The sequence below is a fragment of the Mustela putorius genome, unplaced genomic scaffold, assembly GCF_011764305.1.
Source record: "Mustela putorius furo isolate JIRA1106 unplaced genomic scaffold, ASM1176430v1.1 tig00000129_pilon_pilon_pilon, whole genome shotgun sequence".
Classification (NCBI taxonomy): Eukaryota; Metazoa; Chordata; class Mammalia; order Carnivora; family Mustelidae; genus Mustela; species Mustela putorius.
The window spans coordinates 19,974,275-19,996,796 of NW_025421290.1; the positions used below are offsets into that span (position 1 = coordinate 19,974,275).

Here is a 22,522-nt window from a genome sequence, read left to right on the forward strand (position 1 = left end):
CCAAGACACAAAGGGAGTATTGACAGGCAAGTTAAAAGAAGGATCAATATATAAATTTCCAATGCTCTTTTTTGTTTTTATTGTTCTTATCCAGTGGTGAGGGAAATTGATATCAAAGTGAATTTTACGGGGCACCTGGATGGCTCAGTGGGTTAAGCCGCTGCCTTCGGCTCAGGTCATCACCTCAGGGTCCTGGGATAGAGCCCCGCATCAGGCTCTCTGCTCAGTGGGAAGCCTGCTTCCCCCTCTCTCTCTGCCTGCCTCTCTGCCTACTTGTGATATGTGTCTCTCAAATAAATAAATAAAATCTTTTTTTTTTTAAAGTGAATTTTACTATTCACTGGGCTGATGCTCATCACTCTTTTCCTTCACGTGCCCATATGTACCACAGACCAGCATTTGTCTCCATTTCTCTTCTTAATTTCTTAACCCAATTGGCTCTTCTATATGGGAGGTAATACCAATGTATGCTTGCACAGCTTCCAATAGATTACATAGGTTTAATGAGTTCAAAATAACTCATGGTCATATCCTCCTTTGGTTCATACCCATAGATTTTTCAGACAGGTTTGGTTTACTACCAATACTGCTCTAATTTTTAAACATTCAGATAAATATCTTCTTGACTACCAATAATATAAATTTTCCTTGCTTGTTCACACAAACATGCATCTGGGTATAATAAATTGCACAACTTAGATTTCAGCAAATGGATTGTCAGTTTTCTCTGATTACCTTTTTCCATCCTTTCAAAAGCATACATGCACCTCAGTGTTTATAATAGCATTATCTACAGTAGCCAAATTATGTTAACAGCCTAGATGTGCATCCACTGATGAATGGATATGGAAGATGTGTGTGTGTGTGTGTGTACACATACATACATATATACATATATATAATGGAATATTACTCAGCTATAAAAATCTTGCTGTGTGCAATGACATGGATAGAGCTAGAGTATTATGCTAAGTGAAATAAGTCAGAGAAAGATAACTGCCAGATGATTTCACTCATATTTGGAAGTTAAGAAACAAAACAAATGAACAAAGGGGATGGGTATGAACAAAGGGGATGGGGATGATGAGCAAACCAAGAAATAGGCTCTTAACTATAGAGAACAAACTCATGGTCACCAGAGGAGAGGTGCTTGGGAGGACAGGTGAAATAGGTGATGGGGATTAAAGAGTTCACTTGTGATGACCACCAGGTGTTGTATGGCTATTTTGGATCAGCATATTGTATACCTGAAACTGTATATTAACTAATGGAATTTAAATAAAATTTATATAAAAATTTAAATAAATAAAGACACATAGATCAATGGAACAGAATAGAGAGCCCAGAAATAGACCCTCAACTCTATGGTCAACTAATCTTCGACAAAGCAGGAAAGAATGTCCAATGGAAAAAAGACAGCCTTTTCAATAAATGGTGCTGGGAAAATTGGACAGCCACATGCAGAAAAATGAAATTGGACCATTTCCTTACACCACACACAAAAATAGACTCAAAATGGATGAAGGACCTCAATGTGAGAAAGGAATCCATCAAAATCCTTGAGGAGAACACGGGCAGCAACCTCTTCGACCTCTGCCGCAGCAACATCTTCCTAGGAACAACGCAAAAGGCAAGGGAAGCAAGGGAAAAAATGAACTACTGGGATTTCATCAAGATCAAAAGCTTTTGCACAGCAAAGGAAACAGTTAACAAAATCAAAAGACAACTGACAGAATGGGAGAAGATATTTGCAAATGACATATCAGATAAAGGACTAGTGTCCAGAATCTATAAAGAACTTAGCAAACTCAACACCCAAAGAACAAATAATCCAATCAAGAAATGGGCAGAAGACATGAACAGACATTTCTGCAAAGAAGACATCCAGATGGCGAACAGACACATGAAAAAGTGCTCCATATCACTCGGCATCAGGGAAATACAAATCAAAACCACAATGAGATATCACCTCACACCAGTCAGAATGGCTAAAATCAACAAGTCAGGAAATGACAGATGCTGGCGAGGATGCGGAGAAAGGGGAACCCTCCTACACTGTTGGTGGGAATGCAAGCTGGTGCAGCCACTCTGGAAAACAGCATGGAGGTTCCTCAAAATGTTGAAAATAGAACTGCCCTATGACCCAGCAATTGCACTATTGGGTATTTACCCTAAAGATACAAATGTAGTGATCCAAAGGGACACATGCACCCGAATGTTTATAGCAGCAATGTCCACAATAGCCAAACTATGGAAAGAACCTAGATGTCCATCAACAGATGAATGGATCAAGAAGATGTGGTATATATACACAATGGAATACTATGCAGCCATCAAAAGAAATGAAATCTTGCCATTTGCAACGACGTGGATGGAACTAGAGCGTATCATGCTTAGCGAAATAAGTCAAGCAGAGAAAGACAACTATCATATGATCTCCCTGATATGAGGAAGTGGTGATGCAACATGGAGGCTTAAGTGGGTAGAAGAAGAATAAATGAAACAAGATGGGATTGGGAGGGAGACAAACCATAAGTGACTCTTAATCTCACAAAACAAACTGATGGTTGCCGGGGGGAGGGGGTTTGGGAGAAGGGGGTGGGATTATGGACATTGGGGAGGGTATGTGATCTGGTGAGTGCTGTGAAGTGTGTAAACCTGGTGATTCACAGACCTGTACCCCTGGGGATAAAAATATATGTTTATAAAAAATAAAAAATTTTAAAAAAAAATTTAAAAATAAATAAAATTCAATTCTATTCCCTCTACTACCAAAAAAAAAAAAAAAAAAAAAAAAAAAAAAAAAAAAAAAAAAAAAGACTTCCTCTCTCAACCAGGAATCCTGATCCAAACCACTGAACAAGAAGTGATTTGTGTGGCTGTTTTCTCAAGCTCCTGTGGAGGTGCTGCCATTCTAGATTCATAGAAGAGAAGTTAGTTTATTACATATAGTGGATGTATAGTGCATTAGGGCTTAATTCTCTCCTAGAGTTGTTAAAGACACAGTAATTCTGTCTTTGCTTTTATGTAGTTCAGTACTACATTTGGGAATTCTTAACCCACTGAGCCACCCAGGAGTCCCTCATTTGGGAATTCTTACTGCCTTTTTCTCGGATACTAAAATCTCTAAATAACCTCATGCATACCATGTGAATTTTTTTTTTTTATCTGAGAACGTGAAGGATGTTTTTATTTTAGAGGTTTTTTGGGGTTTTTTTTGTGTGTGTTTTTTAACTCCTGGGTTTTCCAAAAAAATTAAGAAGTTTAACCAGGTTCTTGCCATATTCTAAAGATGTTCATGCTTTGGCAGTTACTAATATTTTACTGGTTTTCTCATGGTATTAAAGCAAACTTCAATTCAGCATAGTACTTAAAAGTTGCAGTTTGGGCTACATTTGAATCCCAGCCCTTGCTCTGAAACCCAGTCCTGCCTCTTACTAGCTTTGTAGTATTAGGCAAGGGGACCTTAACTATTGAATGGCTACAGTACCAGATGTGAATAAGTACGCAATGAGAATTATTATAATCAAAACTGATTATTATGCCAAAAATCCAAAGGTCAAATTATTTTTAGTTTGAACTAACTGAAACATGTTATCTGCAACATATTTCACACAGTAAAATAAGTTTTGCATTATGGTTATTAGTCACAACCTGACTGAAAAATCAGGCATTAGTACACTATCAACTGGACCTAAGTTTACATCAACATTTGTACCATTCCTGCCTTGCTTCTTTTTCCTATCTATTCTCAAAGTATATTGAATATGATATATAAGAACATCTGTTTTTGAGATATGTCTTTCTTTTCATTCAGCCAGTTGACTCTCTTCTCCATTTTTTCTTGTCTTTTTCTCCAGAATCATAAGAATAGTACTTTTTAATTGTAATTGTTATTTTAGGATAGGAAAAAGTGTTTCTCGATCCTCGTAGGAGCCTGGTTGTGTCTAAAAATTAGTATGCTTCTCTTTTTGGAGAAGCATACCAATTTAATATAATGTTTAAGTTTTATAGAGCCTTCATAAGGAAATGAAGACACAAAGAAATAGTTAAATGAGAGTGTTTTTATGCTAAGTTTGATGAAGGAAAGATAATCATCGAGAATTCTGATGGGGCAAAAGGTATAAGCTAAGGGTAGTAAACTGGGGGAAACTTGAAAGAGCTGTTTGTTTTGATTTTTCTCAGTGGTCCTCCATCTTGGAGATAAGGATGCTCCTTTCCTAAGGGTACAGAGAGGGCAATTCTTATGACCTGTTTTGGCAAAGGGCAGGGGAAGGACAGAGAGACCCTCTTCTGCCATTTTCTCAGAATTACTCAATTTAAATTATTCAGCATGCTAAGATGCCATATTTTGGGGTAGCATATCCTGAATCCCATCATCCTATTGTCCTTGAATTCCATTATATTTTACTCTACAGACACCCACCAACTTATAGATGGGGCAAAGCAGTTTCCCATGAAAATAACTGTATAAATGGTGACCAGATTTCTAGACTAGTGTTTAAACTGAAATAGCAGTATAGTTTAACTGAATCAAGAGTCAAATAGACATATGTGGATTAATAAAGGAATCTGTATTATTTGTAATATAATTTCTTAGTAAAATGCACTTTAGCCTCTAATAGAATCCAGTCTACTGAAAGGCATTTTTATTCTGACAAATTCTGAATGGCAACAAAATCCTTTATCCTGTTTCTTTCCTCCAACAGCTCAAATGGAGCATCGTCCTTAGAATATCCATTTACTAGGCGAGGGTAAAGGGAGAGGGAAACTGACATTTTGGGACAAGGACTTCTTCACAGCATCATCAGTCAGTGTTTGTTGAATGAATTTATAAGTTGGGTGTTGATATCAGAGGTTTATGCCTGTCTAGTTAAATTTCAATAAGCTTTCTATTGTGTGGTATTATTATTTTTACCACCTCTTTCTAGTGAATGCTATTATTTCTGACTTATTAAATGCCTTATTTGTCCTTATTATCTTGCAAATAAGATATAGATCTTTGAGCTAGATGAGTAAAGTAAAATAAATATATGACTGAATTAAAAGAGGTGATTCTTATTGCTTGGTCTATTCATGAGAAAGCTAATTCATCATGAATGTGGCAGACTTAGTGGTACAATTTTAGAGGAATTGGGTCTTGATTATGCTGTGTGCATTTTGCTTTCTACTTAAATGTTCAGTCAGAGGGGCACCTGGGTGGCTCAGTCAATGTCTGCCTTTGGCTCGGATCGTGATCCCAGGGTCCTGAGATCAAGTCCCTCATTGGGCTCCCTGCTCAGTGGGAAGTCTGCTTCTCCTCCCTCTGCCTTTCCCCCCTACTTGTGCTCTCCCTCTCTCTCCAATAAATAAAATCTTAAAAAATAGATACTACTTGAGGCCACATTTTTATCTATACAGAGATTACATCAGTTATTCTAAGTTGGTAGTAGGCTTAGTTAATTTATTTACCAAGTACAGACCTCTTTGGAAAAGAGAGCTAAAGGCAAAGCATGACATTACTCTTTATTAACATTATTTATTGGAGGAAATAGCAAATATTCACCCTTTAAGTGTTATACATGTTTGAGTGGTATAGGAGACCCTGAAAGAAAGGACTCCAGTAAGCAGTATAGGTCAGAATAAATAACATATACCAAAGGAGATATAGTTTATATAAAATTATTTGGTATATTTTTTAAGTCCATTAAGTTGAATATAAGACATATTTTGAATCCTGTGGAATCCATTTTAATCATACTAATAGCCTTTCCCATGTATTTTTAGCCACTTACTTGTGTTTATCTAATAAATGTTTCCTACCCAATTTTAAAATTGCAGCTATCATTTTTGAATGATATTAATTATAGTCTTCATAATCCTATGTGTACTATGCTTATTATTCAAGAGGTTTTTTTTAATATCCTTTTATCTTTTCACAGCATCTCTCTAAGACAGAATTTTCATTTTATTCTCAATTTTAGCAAAAATTATAGAATTAAGACTTATAGAGAAGTGTTGAGGGCTTTTCCACAAGATGTACCCTATCATTATCATCAGAATGCTAAGCTGGAAATAAAAATGGAGAATATATGGTATCATTCTTTCCATTGATTTTAAAGGTTCAACTTGTATAGTTACATATATATAACGTTAGTATTTGATAGGTATGCTCATTTTATCATACTTTATCATTTACTTCTCTTCAGCTTGAATATAGGGAACCCAGTCTCATGGTTCAGTGACGTATTTTATATCCAGGAGTAAGTATCAAAGCATTGGGTGATAAATTGAAGCCACATACAGCTTTTGAAATACATGTGCTTGCATCATTTATGAATCTATCTTTTAAAATGCTCTTGACTTAATTTTCATGTGACTTTTGTTACTACAGAAAGTGAAGAATTCTGAAAAATAGTAAGGTTATTATACAAAATATTTTGTAATAAAACAGAGCTGGATGTGTATTATACATAGGAAAACTAATATTGCATATATCCCTTGGAATTGAAAGGGCAGAAAAAGTAGGTATGTTGGTATTCAAATGTTTTGCAATTTAAGGGAACAAAAAGAATGAATACGAGATGAAGGAGAGGGGAAAAAAAAAAAGAAAGGCAGGGCTAGAGAGAGAAACAAGCCCTGGTTTTTCATTCCCTTTTCTGCTTCAGTATTTAAAGAATAGGCAACTTTTTCTGACTTTCCCATCTTAAATAGTTCAGTGCACAAGCAGCAACTTAAAGAACAAGAGTGAATTCAGAAAAACCTTAAAGATATTTTTAGATTTCATATTCCATGAAACCCCAGAGGGTTTTAGATTCATATGGACTTTTATAGTCATAGTTTTCAACTATATTAGCAATTTTCCTTTTCTAAGTCTTCCTTAGGATCAGAAAAGAAGGGTCTGTTTTTGAAATTTTGTCAATGCCATTCTGCACTCAATATTGCCTAGAATCGGGCGCCTGGGTGGCTCAGTGGGTTAAGCTGCTGCCTTCGGCTCAGGTCATGATCTCAGGGTCCTGGGAGCGAGTCCCGCATCGGGCTCTCTGCTCAGCAGGGAGCCTGCTTCCCTCTCTCTCTCTCTCTCTCTCTCTGCCTGCCTCTCCATCTACTTGTGATTTCTCTCTGTCAAATAAATAAATAAAATCTTTAAAAAAAAATATTGCCTAGAATCATAAAAACTAGCTTACTGCTTCTTTTTTAATTATTTTTTTCTCTTTAGCAATTTGCTATTATCCCAGCACACAGCAATTAAATCTAATTCTGTTTGGGCTACCATGCCTAAGTGTTCTTGTTAAGAAGCATGGCTTGAACTAATGCATGGCTCTTTGAGAAAGCTGCTGTGTATATTTGCACTAAAAGAAAAGTTCTTATAGCCATCTAGCCCTTTGAATTCAGTATTGAAGCTGCAGTAATTAATGGTGAACTTCTGTGCAGTGCTTGACAGAGAAGGGAGTTCCTCCGGAATAAAAGTGGGAACTGAGGCAGAAAATGGTCTTCTGCTGTCAGATGCTGCTAAATTAGTCGCAGGTACTTTTCAGTTATGGAGAAAGGCATCCCTTCAAAGAATACACATGAGTGGGAGAGTAGGAAAGAAGGGGGAAAAAAAGATGCCATTGGAATCTGCAAGAGGTTGTTATTAGGGAATACTGAGTCAATATTCAATCTCAAATATTTGGCTGTGTCTGAGTACTTTGGGTCCAAGTAAGACTGATTTTAATTGTCTTGCCTTCAGATTTCACAGCCTCATCACCCAGCCTTAAATATATCAAACATGACTTAACCTCTTCATATCCATGATAATTCTAAACTTTTTTTAACAAACTTTATAATCAGTCACCTTCAATATTTTAAATAGGATCATTGGTTTAATGGTCAAGTGATCAGCATCCTTCATTAGTAGCATTAAGCATTATCTTGTTTCATATACGCATGTTTAGTTACTGGAAGATAAACTAGATGCTATTTTGCCAAATGGGAGGTTTTTTTCCTTTTTTACCTTCACAGCACAGTTTCATCTCAAACAGGTGGAAACAAGTAAATGGTCCTGAAATTGAACATTTAATTTTTATATTCCTAAGTCATTTTTGTGGGCAACAATTATTAAGTTTTGCTTAATTTATATCAGGATGTTCCCAATGAAAATTAATATAGTAATGGAACCAGACCAGACAGCTATCAATTACTCCAACCTTTGATATGTAGGTTAATAAAGTTTAAACAAACAAAAAGTGTTGTATGAGCGGAAGCTCAGAAGCATCTAAATGGCTTCCATTAGCCCATTTCTCTTTATACATAGCAAATTTATCTCTAATCTCCCCAGGTCATATGTTTTAGAGCCATATAACACAGTTCAAAAGATAAAGGATAAGTCAAAATCATCTTGGCTCATTTATTCAACCTCACATGCCACCATAAAGCAAGGGTCACTGTAGCCATTCTCCTTAATATATGTCAGTGACAGTAGCATTTCTAAAGTGTTCTTGGGCATATAAGGACCACTCTTTCAATCCATCTATATTGTTACCCTTTCGCTTGCAATTAATTGACCATTAACTTGCAGTTAACTAACTAACTTTCAGAAATAATTGAACTCTATTTCAAAGGCTTTGGTCTGAAACATTCCCCAGCTAGAATTACTTTCTTGGACTTTGTTTTACTAAGTCATTTATCCTGGTAGATACAGTCATGCTGTCATTGCTTTACGTTATGTTTGGAAACACTTTGGCTTCCTTTTAAACATCCCATCCTCAAAGGGAAATTTTGCTGCTCTCTTAAGATTAGTCATGATGTGATTCTGTCTTTTCTCTTACATACACACACACCCCTTTTAGAATTTTATAGACTATGCATTTTGACTATGGCCTATTGACTTTAAAAGACAATTTCAGATCAGGAATGATACTGGTGTTTTTAAGGTCTGCCATGTGTTTTGAAAGTTAAATGTCAAGAGAATATCTATGAGTCCACATTTTGTTATTTATACCTCATTTGCATTTAACCACTTTCTTACTGCAATTTCCTACACTTCACTTTTTTCTGTGCTTCTTTTCCCTTTCCTTGTGTGTATGTGTATGTGAATGTATGCGTGTGTATTTTAACAGAAACTACCTGTCTTCTTTATCTCTAGTTGTTTCTTATTTTCCTTTTCCTTTTCAATGAATAATAACCCAACCCATCTCAGTCATTGAGGAAAGAGTATTATCCTTAATAATTGCTGTTAGAATAAATATATGTATCTCAGCTTGCTGTAATGGAACAAAATGGGATGAGCATAGCTGCTTTAGTGTTGGACTATGGTAACCCAACCATATACTGTGCCTAAATTCTAAGCCAACCCAACTCACAGGAATATGAGAGAAATAATCTAGATGAAACTAGGATAAATGAATTAAGTATAATATTTCTACCTATAAAATTTCTAAGTTATACAGTGACTCTGTGAAAAGACTATTTATAAAAAGAGTATACATGCCCTTTTCACCTTGAGTTAAAAGATAATACTAATGAATCCAGGGTTATAGATTGGTAAAGCCAGTTAACTTTACAGCTGTTCTCTCATTATAGACTATAAACTAATCCTAAATATCTTATTGCAGATATGTATGCAGGGGAAGGCCAGAGGAAGGATGTGTTGATGGTTCAAAATAAATTCATCAAAAATTGAATGAGACTGATTTTAACAAAAAACATAATGGTCAGTCTGTGTTATACTAAAAGCTTTTTTAAATCAAATGTCTATCATTTTCAGTAGCAGTTTTTATTTTTCTTTCATTTTCAATAACTTTTGTCTTATTTTTCACATTTTCCATGAAGAATATAGATAAAGAGAAAAAAATCACTTTTGAACTTCCCCATGTTAATTGTTAAAATTTGATAGAAATAATAAGGAAAGTGAATTTGAAGAAAAGAGAGAAGAAAGTAGAATTTCCTTAGAGAATACAGAATAAAGAATAAAGCATACGTAGAAAGAATAATTATCACCAAAGGATTCCCTATATGGAAAAAATTTTAAGAATAGCTAGTGTATAAAAAATTTAAGAGTTGGAAATCTCTGGTGAATTAGTTTCTGCAGCTTTTGACTTCATTGTATTCCTCATTTAACAACCGAGCAATGCAGGGCACAGCAAAGCTACCGGAAGCAACCCTCAGAAAGTTAGAGGAAGTAAATTGTTTAATGATGAAACTGTCAGCATTCTCAATTAATATACACTTAGTGAATGAAAAAAGCAATGAAAAATATATGGCTTGTAGACATTGGCGTTATGTTTATTCTTGAACAAGAGGGCAGAAGACCATCCAAATGATCCCAAATTCCAAATTTGAGAAATCTGTGTGAAAACGTTTATGGGTATTGGCAGCTTCATGTAAATGTCCTTTGGTGAATCAGTTCCCTTTTATCTTTTTTTTTTTTTACAGTTTTCATTTTTTAATGAAATATACAATAGAGAATGAATAACAAACACCCATACACTGACCGGCTAGATTTAACGAATCTTCATGTTTTATTGTAGTTTCTTTAGATCTTTGACCATGTTTTTAATAATTATGACAGAGTTCAAGTTCCCTTTGCATAGAATTTTCATTATTTAAGAATAATACATTATAGAAATATATTCTTTGCCTATATACGACATATACTAGCTCTGTATTTGAATAATGCTATATTTCTCAGGATCCCTTTTGTTTCTGTAACAATCTGATATGTTCCTGCTTATATTTATTTTTAAAGTAACACTGTTTAGTGGCATGATTTCAGTGATTTTTGGTATGTGCTAGTTGAGATAAAATACACACATACAGATACTATATGTATATATATATATTGTTGAGGAGGGAAAATTTTCCTTTAGCTTTCAACGGTTCCTTTGGCTGGTCTAAGAATTAAATTGACATGAGACAGATTAACAGGAGAAAATTTTAATTTTGTACATAAGAGAATCTCACATACATGAGAGGTTCAAAGACAGGTAAAATTAGGGTATTTATGCCATTCTGAGGTAAGAAATTGGAGGGAGTTTGGGCTTCAAAAGAAAGGAGGGCAATTCACAGGGAAATAAGAAAAAGAGCAGATGTTTCATAATACTTAGTGTTTGCCCTCTTGTACAGATAGGTCACTTATATAAAATTTATGTGTGGTAAAAAATTCTCATTCTGGGAAAGACACCCAATTTAAATTCTTCTAGGTAGTTAAGGAAGGAGCAGGCATTTCTCTTGAGCCTGCTGGATCTTGACTGCCTTCAGCTCAAAATAGTCTACATGCGTTAAGTGGCACACTTTGAAGATATTTGTTTGAACTCCTCTATAAGCTACTTATATACTAAGTATACTTGTGTATGTGTGTTCTGTATACACACACACACACTAAATATATGTGATTATTTTCCTGTTTATTGTGTTGAGACAGCCATAAAATAAACTAGCCAGAAGTAAGCAATATATCTCAAAAACTGCTCTTACTGACCCCAACCAAACCATAATACCATAATTTATACTAGAAATACATAGGAAATCAAAAGGAACAAAACAGGAATGCAAAAGTAACAAAAGCACTAACACTGAACCAAAACGCCCCTTGGCATTATTAATAATATTGTTCTGTTCCAAAGGAAGCATAATGTGATTTAGACATGGGTATTAATGATTAACAGCATAGATATTCTTTATTACTCAGCTTTCACTAATTTCCCTGTGTGATAGATTTTTTTTAAATAAACTTTGAAAATGCCTCAATACTTCTAATCAAGTGTAGATTCACTGTCTGGAAGATACTAACAAGTATAGTAGCTATCACAAATTAATAACAATATGGTATCACAAGAACTTTTATGCAGAAATTTACAGTAAACCTTCAATAAACAGAAAAGTATTCTCTTTTATCAGAGGTACCTTCACTGATTTTTATGAAATACATTATTTTCAAAACACATTTTTTCTGTCCTACTTAGCTGGAAACTTCAGTCTGAACACCTACTATGTCTCTTTTTATTATCAATTTTTGGCTCTTCTGACAAATTACAACATTCTTCTTTGGTCTGAAAGAGGTTGCAGACAGTTTCCAAACTAAGGATTGAGGAAAGTAGTTGCAATACTTGACTTTTGATAGTTGGTATTGTAATCATCATAGCCATTATCATTCTCTTCTTAATTATTATCATTCTCACCTCTATTATTGTCATCAGACATTAAATGTCAGCTATAGACCAAGTGTTCTACCTGCATTAGTTTATTTAATTTTCAGAACAGTCCTATAAAATGGAAACTCAACAAAGCATGAGCCTTTACATACTATTAGCTATTACCTCAGTCAGGAAAGTTCTCATCTATCTTCCTCTACATGTCTCAGGTCTTAACTCAAATGATACCTATTCAGAGAAGTCTTCCTTGTCCACTCTGTCTAAAATAATTATATCTTATTGCTAATCACTTTTTATCTCATTACCATCTTGTATTTTCTTTATAAACATTTATTGCTGGCTGAAACTATCTTATTTACATATTAGCTTAAGTGCTTATTATCTGCCTACTCCTGTTAGAATGTAAACTTCATGGTAGCAAGCTCCCTGTCAATCTTATTTAGTTTTTAACCCCTGTACCAAGATCTAAGGCTGGCATTGGGTATAGGCTCAAGAAGTATTTTTTCAGTTAATGTATGTTATCATTACCCTGATTCTTGTACATGTGGAAACTAATGCTTAAAAAGCTAAAATAATTTAGCCAAGATCATGTAGCTGTTTTTTTGTCTGCTTAAAGAAGGATTCATTGCATGTACAAGTCTCTAGCTTTAGCATATCAAATTAGCATATGTTCTTAGACTTACAGCTATCAAGCTTACGTTGAAATAAAAATTTGCATACTTTCTAAAATTATCTTACCTGTCCTCACCATCTTGCGAATGAGTTATATAAATATGAGCTTATGCGAGTATAAGAGAATAGAACCAGTAATGTATATAGAGAAAATATAAATTTTACAAGGTAAAGTGGGCTGAAGCAACTCAGAGTACTGGTAAACCTAAATTTAACAATGTTCTAAGAAAGAATATCCCTCTTCTTCTGGCTTTTAATCTTACACATAATTATTTTGCTTTTTCTATTTAAAAAAAATCTAAAAGAGAGCTTCACTCAGAAAATATGCATACTTTATTTTAGCTTAATTACATAGTAATACATGGTCAATATACTTATATAATTTTTACATTGTATTGCATTTCTTTGATGTTAATAAGTTATTCTCTTTCCCTTAGGAACTTTTCATGACTGAATCATGACAAAATAAAGTTCATATTCAAACTGAGTTTTCACTAGATTTGGGTAAAAGAAACTACAAAAAATTTTTGTGTATTAAACCTTAGAAATTATATTTTAAGTCAAATTTTTAAAAGATATAATGAATATTTAATATAAATGTATTCCATTTCTAATGTGGTAAACTACTTTAATATTCTAGTCAAAATACAAACTGCAGTCCATTTAAAAGTGACTATCGTTGGTGTTTCATACAATCTTAGAAACCAAAGGTGTGCACTAGGGGACAAACTCTCAAAAATAAACCAGAATTCAATTAACAGACAAATTCTATTCATAGGTACTCCCAGGCCATAGAGTTCTCAGGTAAAATCATGAAAGAACTTTGGAATAGACAAATGATTTTTGGCTGTCTTGTCTAGATCACCCTTCTGGGTCATCTCCCTTTTCATTATCTGAGCTATTGTACAACACTAAATTGTAGTATGTGAATAGTAATGCAAATGACCTCAATCCATAGAAATGCATATTGTGTCTATTTGGAGATGCAACTGATTTTTGTTCAATTAATCTGAAAGTTCATTTCAACATTCCTGATGGTCCCTGTGTGTGGAGTTTTTTTTTAATTCTTTTTGAACCAAGTGAAACATTTTTCTGATCCTCTTATTAACACGTAGGTTTACCTATGTGTTTGACCTATATTCATTTTGTATTTGTACGAAGGTCATGAATTTACCTTTTTTATCAAAAAATTAACTTTAGAGATGATTAGGTGGCTCAGTCAGTTAACCATCTGCCTTTGCTGGGGTTGTGATCCCAGGGTCCGGGGCTCAAGTCCCTCATCAGGTCCTTACCCAGCCTGCTCCTCCCTCTGCCTGCCAGTGTCCCTGTTTATGTGCTCTCGTGCCCTCTCTCTCCCTGACAAATGTGTATAAAATTAAAAAAAAAAAAAACAAATTTTAACACAGTTATCTCTTCTTAACAAGCTAAAAGTTCAATTTTAATGGCATTGGATTTGCTGCTCTTCCATATGATTTAGCCCAGACATGCAAAACTTGAGAATTCAGAGAAAATGGAAAGGACATACGCAATGTAAAGAAGAGTCTAATAATATCAAACTATATCTATAAACTGTTTACTTGGTTAGACCATAAGAGGCTTGCTTGGCTAACATACTATGTACCACATAGAGTTGCAATATAAGGCTTTAGACAATTTAACTCTTATCTCCAGTCCTTGAGGGAATGCCCTAAACATTTTCTAAATCATTGCTACTTTACTAATGTAATGTAGAAATATCTTTGCCTTTATACATTTTCCGTGTGCCTTATGAATGCTATCTAGGCATTTGGAAAAATAAAAACTGCAGTATAGCATCCTTTGATTTAGAAAGGAAAACTATGTAGCCACACTCTTACATGGTGTATTATACTCAGTAGAAACAGGAGTTTGGGTTGTTGTTTTTTTGTTAATGAATAAAAAATTGATATGACATGACATTTAAGAATGTATAGGGAAGAACTGTGTAAGGAAGGAAAACAATTTTCCATCTACTTTTCTGAGTTCCTGGCTGAGAACTTCTCAAACAAAAGATAGATTAACAAGAGAAAAATGAAGAAAAAGTTAATAAAAAGAAGTTTCTTAACATGTATACTTCATGTATTAGCCTGAACCACCAGCTTAAATACCATGTTTAGCTAAAGACAAAATAAAGTGGAAGCAGAGAGGCCAGCTATGGGGAGGTTACCAGAAAAACCATGTAAAGAAGAGTGAGGTTTGTAATACAGATTTAATCCATGCCTTTTCCACTGGTAACATTCTCTTGTGATTTAGATCATCCTTTTCTAGGTACAGCGAGGGAGACACCCTTATAAGTGGAGATTTCTTTCTTTTTTTCTTGAGCAATTAGCAACTTTTTTTTTATTATGTTCCGTTAGCCCTTGTATAGTACATAATTAGTCCTTGATGCAGTAGTCAGTGATTCATTAGTTAAGTATAACACACAGTACTCATCACATGAAATATGCCCTCCTCAATAATTTTTAATGGAGATTTCTTTTACAAATACAATTTTTCTTTACCAAAGGGTAACTTCTACTGTTTTCAGAACTTCTATGTCTGCTATTTCTCAAATAAGCTTTATGCTAAAAAGGCATATTTTGGGGTGATGTATTGTACTCCCTTTATGTGCCACCCCCAAAATATGACATACTGATTATTTTCAGTTAAAGTTCTTAAGAAACAGTACCACAATTTGGCTATTGTGGACATTACTGCTATGAACATTGGGGTACAGATGTTCTTTCTTTTCACTCCATCTGTATCTTTAGGGTAAATACCCAGTAGTGCAATTGCTGGGTCATAGGGTAACTCTATTTTTAATTTTTTGAGGAAACTCCACACTGTTTTCCAAAGTGGCTGCACCAATTTGCATTCCTACCAACAGTGTAAGAGGGTTCCCCTTTCTCCACAACCTCTCCAACATTTGTTATTTCTTGTCTTGTCAATTTTTGCCATTCTAACTGGTGCAAGGCGGTATCTCAATGTGGTTTTGATTTGAATTCACTGATGGCTAATGATGATGAACATTTCTTCATGTGTCTGTTAGCCATTTGTATGTCTTTTGAGAAGTGTCTGTTCATGTCTTCTGCCCATTTTTTTTACTTGATTATATGTTTTTTGGGTGTTGAGTTTGAGAAGTTCTTTATAGAGCTGAGTTGCCCTTCAACAGACAGATAGATGTAGTCCATATATACAATGGAATATTACTCAGCCATCAGAAAGAATGAATACCTAACTTTTGCAACAACATAGATGGCACTGGAGGAGCTTATGCTAAGTGAAATAAGTCAAGCAGAGAAGGTCATTTATCATATGGTTTCACTTATTTGTGGAAAATAAGGAATAGCATGGAGGACATTAGGAAAAGGAAGGGAAAAATGAAGGGGTGATCAGAGCTGGAGATGAACCATGAAAGACTATGGACTCAGAGAAACAAACTGAGATTTTGAGAGGGGAGGGCTGTGGGTAGGATGGATTAGCCTGGTGTTGGGTATTAAGGAGGGCACAGATTGCATGGAGCAGTGGGTATTATACACAAACAGTGAATCATGGAACACTACATCAAAAATTAATGATGTACTATATGATGACTAATGTAACATTTAAGAAAAGGGAAGAAAGAAGCCAGAAAATAAAAGAGAAATAAAACAGCCAATTCAAGAAGGACACTCCCCCAGAAAGCAGGAAATAAGTGTCCCATGTGAAAGCTACCCTCCCCGTACCAGAAGAGGAAAAGGCATTCATATTACCAGAGACAGAGATTTTAGCTCCAAGAAGACTACATTCACAAACCTTATTTCTTCACTAATTTACTCCCTCTAGCCAACACACCTTTGTCTTATCAATTCTTCCCCCAGATTTATTGTTTCTTTTTTTTTAATGAATAAGGTAGTTTTATTTATATTTATTTTTTTATTGTGTTATGTTAGTTACCATACTAACATCATTAGTTTTTGATGTAGTGTTCCATGATTCACTGTTTGCATATAACACCCAGTGCTCCATGCAGTCCGTGCCCTCCTTAATACCCATCACCAGGTTCATCTATCCCCCCACCCCACCCCCTTCTAAAACCCTCAGTTTTTTTTCCCAGAGTCCGTTGTCTCTCCTGGTTCATTTCCCATTCTGATTTCTCCCCTTTCATTTTTCCCTTCTCCTAATGTCCTCCGTGCTATTCCTTATGTTCCACAAATAAGTAAAACGATATGATAATTAACTTTCTCTGTTTGATTTATTTCTTATTTCTTTGTCTAAAAGATATAAAAGCTGAATGCTTTGGTCATTGAGCCTTATATCTCTGGGGCCCCCGTATGTACAAAAAAAATTTTTTTTTCTCTTGTTAATCTGTCCTATGCCAGTTGAATTATTAGACCAGCCAAAGAACCCAGAAGAGAAGAAAGGAAGACTTTGTATTGCCTATAGCATATTCTGCTACCCTTAAATGAAAACCAAAAAGAATATTAAATCTAGTTAAAAACTCAGTATCTTAAAATCTTGTTTAATGAAATCCAATGTGACTTTCTTCCAGAAGTATCAGGAAATGATACTTATTGCAAATGCTCAATAATTCAGTGTTTTATATTATTGACTCTAACCATCTTTTAGACTCTAGTTTATAAAACTTAGGGTTTTTAACTTTCTATTCAAATGCTTACCTAATGTTACCTGATCTTACTTATTAGAGCTGTCAAAATTACAGAAGAAATAAGTCAACATTCTGTGTTACAGATCCAGAGTATCATCCAAACAAGAGTAACAACAAACATAGTAATAGCTAATGCTCATATACCATTCAGAGTATCATCCAAACAAGAGTAACAACAAGCATAGTAATAGCTAATGCTCATATACCATTCACTCTGGGCCAGATACTCTTCTAAATCAAACATTTCACACATATTATCTCACGTTCCTCATAACAACCCTATGAAATAGGTATTTCCGTTATTCTCATTTTATTCATAAGAAAACATACCTCAAAGAGATTATAACTTACCCGATGTTACACAGCTAATAATGGTAGAGCCAAGATTCAAATCCAGGCAGTCTGGCTCTGGAGTGCTGTTCCCCAAACTGCCTTTCGTACCAGTTTTCCTTCACTCCATATGCCTGGTTCTTATTACTAAAAGAAATAGTCAAGAACAAAAAGGCAATGAAAATTCAAGGACAGATTAGGAATGCAGTGATTGCCACTGGTAAGTTAGAAAGATAGGGTCATTTACTGGTGTACAGAGAAAAGTATTTGGAAGTCAGGAGAGCTGTTTCATTACAAGTTTACTGAATAACCCAGTAATAACCCCTGCTTTCTCTTCTCTAGACTGAAGATAAATTACTCTGTAAAGTAGCTAAATATTCATCTAAAGATTGGGAAATGGTGTCAAGAATAATCTGAAATCCCTACCAGTCAAAAACTATTTATTCAGCTTTGTTATGTTTATATAATTAGGTAATATATATTTCTCATATTTATCATGATCATCATCAAAATTCTCAGAACAAACATCAACTAAATGTTGGTACCAAAGGAAGACCAGCGTGGGATTTACACATTTTCTAGAAACCATTAAGAATGACTCAATGTAGGGGCACCTGGGTGGCTCAGTGGTTTAAAGCCTCTGCCTTCGGCTCAGGTCATGATCCCAGGGTCCTGGGATAGAGCCCCGCATCAGGCTCTCTGCTCAGCGGGGAGCCTGTTTCCCCTCTCGCTCTGCCTGCCTCTCTGCCTTCTTGTGATCTCTGTCTGTCAAATGAATAAATAAAATCTTCAAAAAAAAAATGAATGACTCAATTTAGAATTAAAGCTTTATGGATAATACATTAAGAATACTCACCATTGATACTCAAATTTGTATCCCTTTGAGTCATGGTGATAACCAGTTTTGTTCTTTATGTTCTACATATCATAGCATTCTCTTTGAGGAGCTCAACAAATTACCTATAAAGCAGCACAAATAGGCTTTTGATTTTCAGTATTCATTATAATTCACTTTATCAGCTCTGTAACCTGCTATAGTTCCAGCTTTGTTAGAAAGTCAATACTGGAAAAGAAGAATTTTTCACAATTGCCTAGAAATTAAGAAAGCTCAGTGGAATTTAAGGCAATAATAATTCATGTATTAGTGGGGAAACCATGAATAGTTATCTGGAAAAGATTGTAAAATTGTACTGCTTATAAATATTGTTTGTGCACCTGAAAAGGCTTATGTTATGCATAGATAATAGCATTGCTGCTCTTATCTGTGATCAACACGTGTCTAAGAGTTCAAAAAATCATTAGTTATGGATATAACTAATGTGTGTGTGTGTGTGTGTGTGTGTGTGTGTGTGTGTGTATGTGTATGGAAGTTCAACTTTTGTTAGAGTTTTAAATGTGACAAATTTTAATGATTATTCCATTTAATTAAATATCTAAACCAATGGGAAAAGAGCAAGTGAAGCAGAAATTTTTTTTATAAGTCTGAGATCTTACAACTTTTTGATAATCGTTTCTTTTTTGTTTCTTAGATGGTCTATTAAATGGGCAATTTGTTAATTTCATGACCAATTTTATATAATTTTCTCAAAAAAAGATCTTCTTTTATATATGGTTTGATAAAAGGCAGCAGATGGAGGTAGGAAAGATTTCTTAGAGCAACAGAATCCTAGAGACAAAAGGAAGCTTGGAAATTGTCTATTTCAGAGTTTTTTAAACTCTTTTCTCCTATGGAGTCATTTGGGAATCTGGCAAAGCCTACAGACTTCTTTTCAGGAAAGTATTTTTAAGTATATAAAATAAAATATGTGGGATTACAAAGAAAACTAAATTTCAAATCATTATCAAAGTATCTATGAAAAATTGTGTGATAATAATGCCTCTCTTAAAATGCATTAAATAACTAAATCTAGCAACAAGTCATTAGACTACTATAATTTGAAATCTTGGTGAATATTAAGAGTATTTTAAGATATCCATAATAATCTGAAACATAGATTCTGTCATTTTAATGTGGTTTGTCACCTAAGCTCATAATGAGAGAAACTAATAAAAAACTACTTAGATTGGCAAATATAAAATTTTTAATTTTTTCTCCATTCCAGTGAATGGACCCCTGACTTTTATCCACGAATTCTTTCAAGGGCTCCATCATCTCCAGTTGAAGCCCATGGAAACAGTATCATTTTACAAATGAGGGAATCAAGTCCCATAGAATTGAGATAGCTTGACTAAAATCATACAACACAGTGTTAGATTAATCCTTACAGAGATAAATTCAGACTTTAACTCAGCCTTTTCCTGAAGTTTTAGTCTAGAAACTGGCAGTTATAGTCTGTCATTTGTCACTGACTCATGGCATGATCTGGAGCCAATTCTTTGTTCTCATTGTACCTCAGATTCTACCTAAGTAAATGTGACTAAAAATCTAAATAAAGATAATAATAATGACTTAGATCTGTATTGCTCTTTTTTAATAGTTTTCACTTACACATACAGTATCCTACTTAATTTTTCCCATTTTATGGATAAGGAAATTAAAACTCCAAGACGTTAAATGTTATATCTAAGGTCACAAAGCTAAGAAAAGGATAAACCAATATCAGAAACCATACCACTGGACTCCAAAGGACGTTCTTTTTATCATGCTGCCTTTCATGTCATAAATAAATCAAAACTCTGAGTTCCTCAGTTTAATATGTGTTGTGATAACATAAATCTGATTAAACACAAATGAATTGTTATTATGCTCAGATGAGCCAAATACATGTACCCTAATTTATCCAGATAAGGTGATGAATGAATGGAACTATGGGAAAGAGCTTTTCTAAACTATTCTTCATTTTTCACATAAGAATTGAGGAGATAAAGAAATAGAATTTAAAAGTCTGAGATGTAGAGTTGTTGGCTTACTGTTGTTTAAATCAAACCTTTCTTTCCTTCTATTTCTGGGTAGGCTAAAGAGGCAAGTAATCTAAGTAAATGCCAATGAGGTCCTTTTTCTCTATCCTCTTGAGTTTTATTTTGATGAGTAAATGGTATTCCAAGAAGTTTGTTCTTTCAGAGACAAATTACTCTTAAATAAGTTTAATGGGGTAGAAAAATTAAAGTCAAAAGAGCCACACTACATCAAAAATCTCTATCATCTGTATCATCCTAGTGACATGATCATGTGAGATAAAAAATATCTTGTTCTCTTAGAAAATAAGGAATCTGCTTAACCTGACCTGAAATCTATACTGTAGAATAATCTTTATTGGATTCCAAATGTCACCATTCGATTAATCTTAAGTAATATAAATAGGAAGGTATTTTCCAGATTCTTAAGATCATTCTGTGGGGAGCTCAGATATGTCTTAGCTATAATCCACATGCTTTTAATATTACATTTCTTAATATTAGCCCACCCAGATAAGTAAAAATCATTTTTAAGACAGTACAGGAGTGGCTATGATCATACTTATACTATAAAAAATAAATTTTAATCTGAGATGAAAAAAGCCATGATTACTATAAAATAAACATTCAGAATTAGCAAATGTTTACTCTGTACAAAGAACTATATTTAACATAGTAGGAAATGTAAAGAGAATTAAAGTCAGATCCTTGGCCTCCAAGAACCTATAATATATTTTGAGACCCTTATCAACAGTTGGAACATTAGTAACTGTGATAACTCTTATAATAGAAGTTCAGATAAGAGGTTTTTTTTTTTTTTTTTTTTTTTTTTTTTTTTTTTTTTTTTTTTTTTTTTTTTTTTTTTTTTTGCAGTTTTAATTTTTTTTTTTTTTTTTTTTTTTTTTTTTTTTTTTTTTTTTTTTTTGCAATTTTCTTCCTCGATTTTTTTTTTTTTTTTTTTTTTGTCTTTTAAAGATTTTTTTTTTTTATTTTTTATAAACATATATTTTTATCCCCAGGGGTACAGGTCTGTGAATCACCAGTTTTACACACTTCACAGCACTCACCAAATCACATACCCTCCCCAATGTCCATAATCCATAATCCCACCCCCTTCTCCCAAACCCCCTCCCCCCGGCAACCCTCAGTTTGTTTTGTGAGATTAAGAGTCACTTATGGTTTGTCTCCCTCCCAATCCCATCTTGTTTCATTTATTCTTCTTCTACCCACTTAAGCCTCCATGTTGCATCACCACTTCCTCATATCAGGGAGATCATATGATAGTTGTCTTTCTCTGCTTGACTTATTTCGCTAAGCATGATACGCTCTAGTTCCATCCATGTTTGTTGCAAATGGCAAGATTTCATTTCTTTTGATGGCTGCATAGTATTCCATTGTGTATATATACCACATCTTCTTGATCCATTCATCTGTTGATGGACATCTAGGTTCTTTCCATAGTTTGGCTATTGTGGACATTGCTGCTATAAACATTCGGGTGCATGTGTCCCTTTGGATCACTACATTTGTATCTTTAGGGTAAATACCCAATAGTGCAATTGCTGGGTCATAGGGCAGTTCTATTTTCAACATTTTGAGGAACCTCCATGCTGTTTTCCAGAGTGGCTGCACCAGCTTGCATTCCCACCAACAGTGTAGGAGGGTTCCCCTTTCTCCACATCCTCGCCAGCATCTGTCATTTCCTGACTTGTTGATTTTAGCCATTCTGACTGGTGTGAGGTGATATCTCATTGTGGTTTTGATTTGTATTTCCCTGATGCCGAGTGATATGGAGCACTTTTTCATGTGTCTGTTGGCCATCTGGATGTCTTCTTTGCAGAAATGTCTGTTCATGTCTTCTGCCCAT

The 22,522-nt window shown here is 34.4% G+C and overlaps 1 protein-coding gene and 1 long non-coding RNA gene across 14 annotated transcripts in view; one reads left to right on the forward strand and one right to left on the reverse strand.

Annotated features, from left to right (window-relative positions):
* The window catches only part of GPHN (gephyrin), a 639,435-nt gene that overhangs the window by 468,579 nt on the left and 148,334 nt on the right, over positions 1-22,522 (forward strand). The gene's annotated exons all lie outside the window — the stretch shown is intronic.
* LOC123389311 overlaps positions 1-22,522 on the reverse strand; it is a 54,886-nt gene that overhangs the window by 12,464 nt on the left and 19,900 nt on the right. Inside the window, exons 1-2 of one of the 2 annotated variants that reach the window (XR_006603916.1) lie at positions 18,617-19,510; positions 17,782-17,907 (exon numbers count right to left, since the gene is read on the reverse strand). This is a non-coding gene — a long non-coding RNA (uncharacterized LOC123389311). Of the gene's footprint in view, positions 1-17,781; positions 17,908-18,616; positions 19,511-22,522 lie in introns of those variants that run through there. The other variant, XR_006603913.1, reaches the window with a different exon arrangement.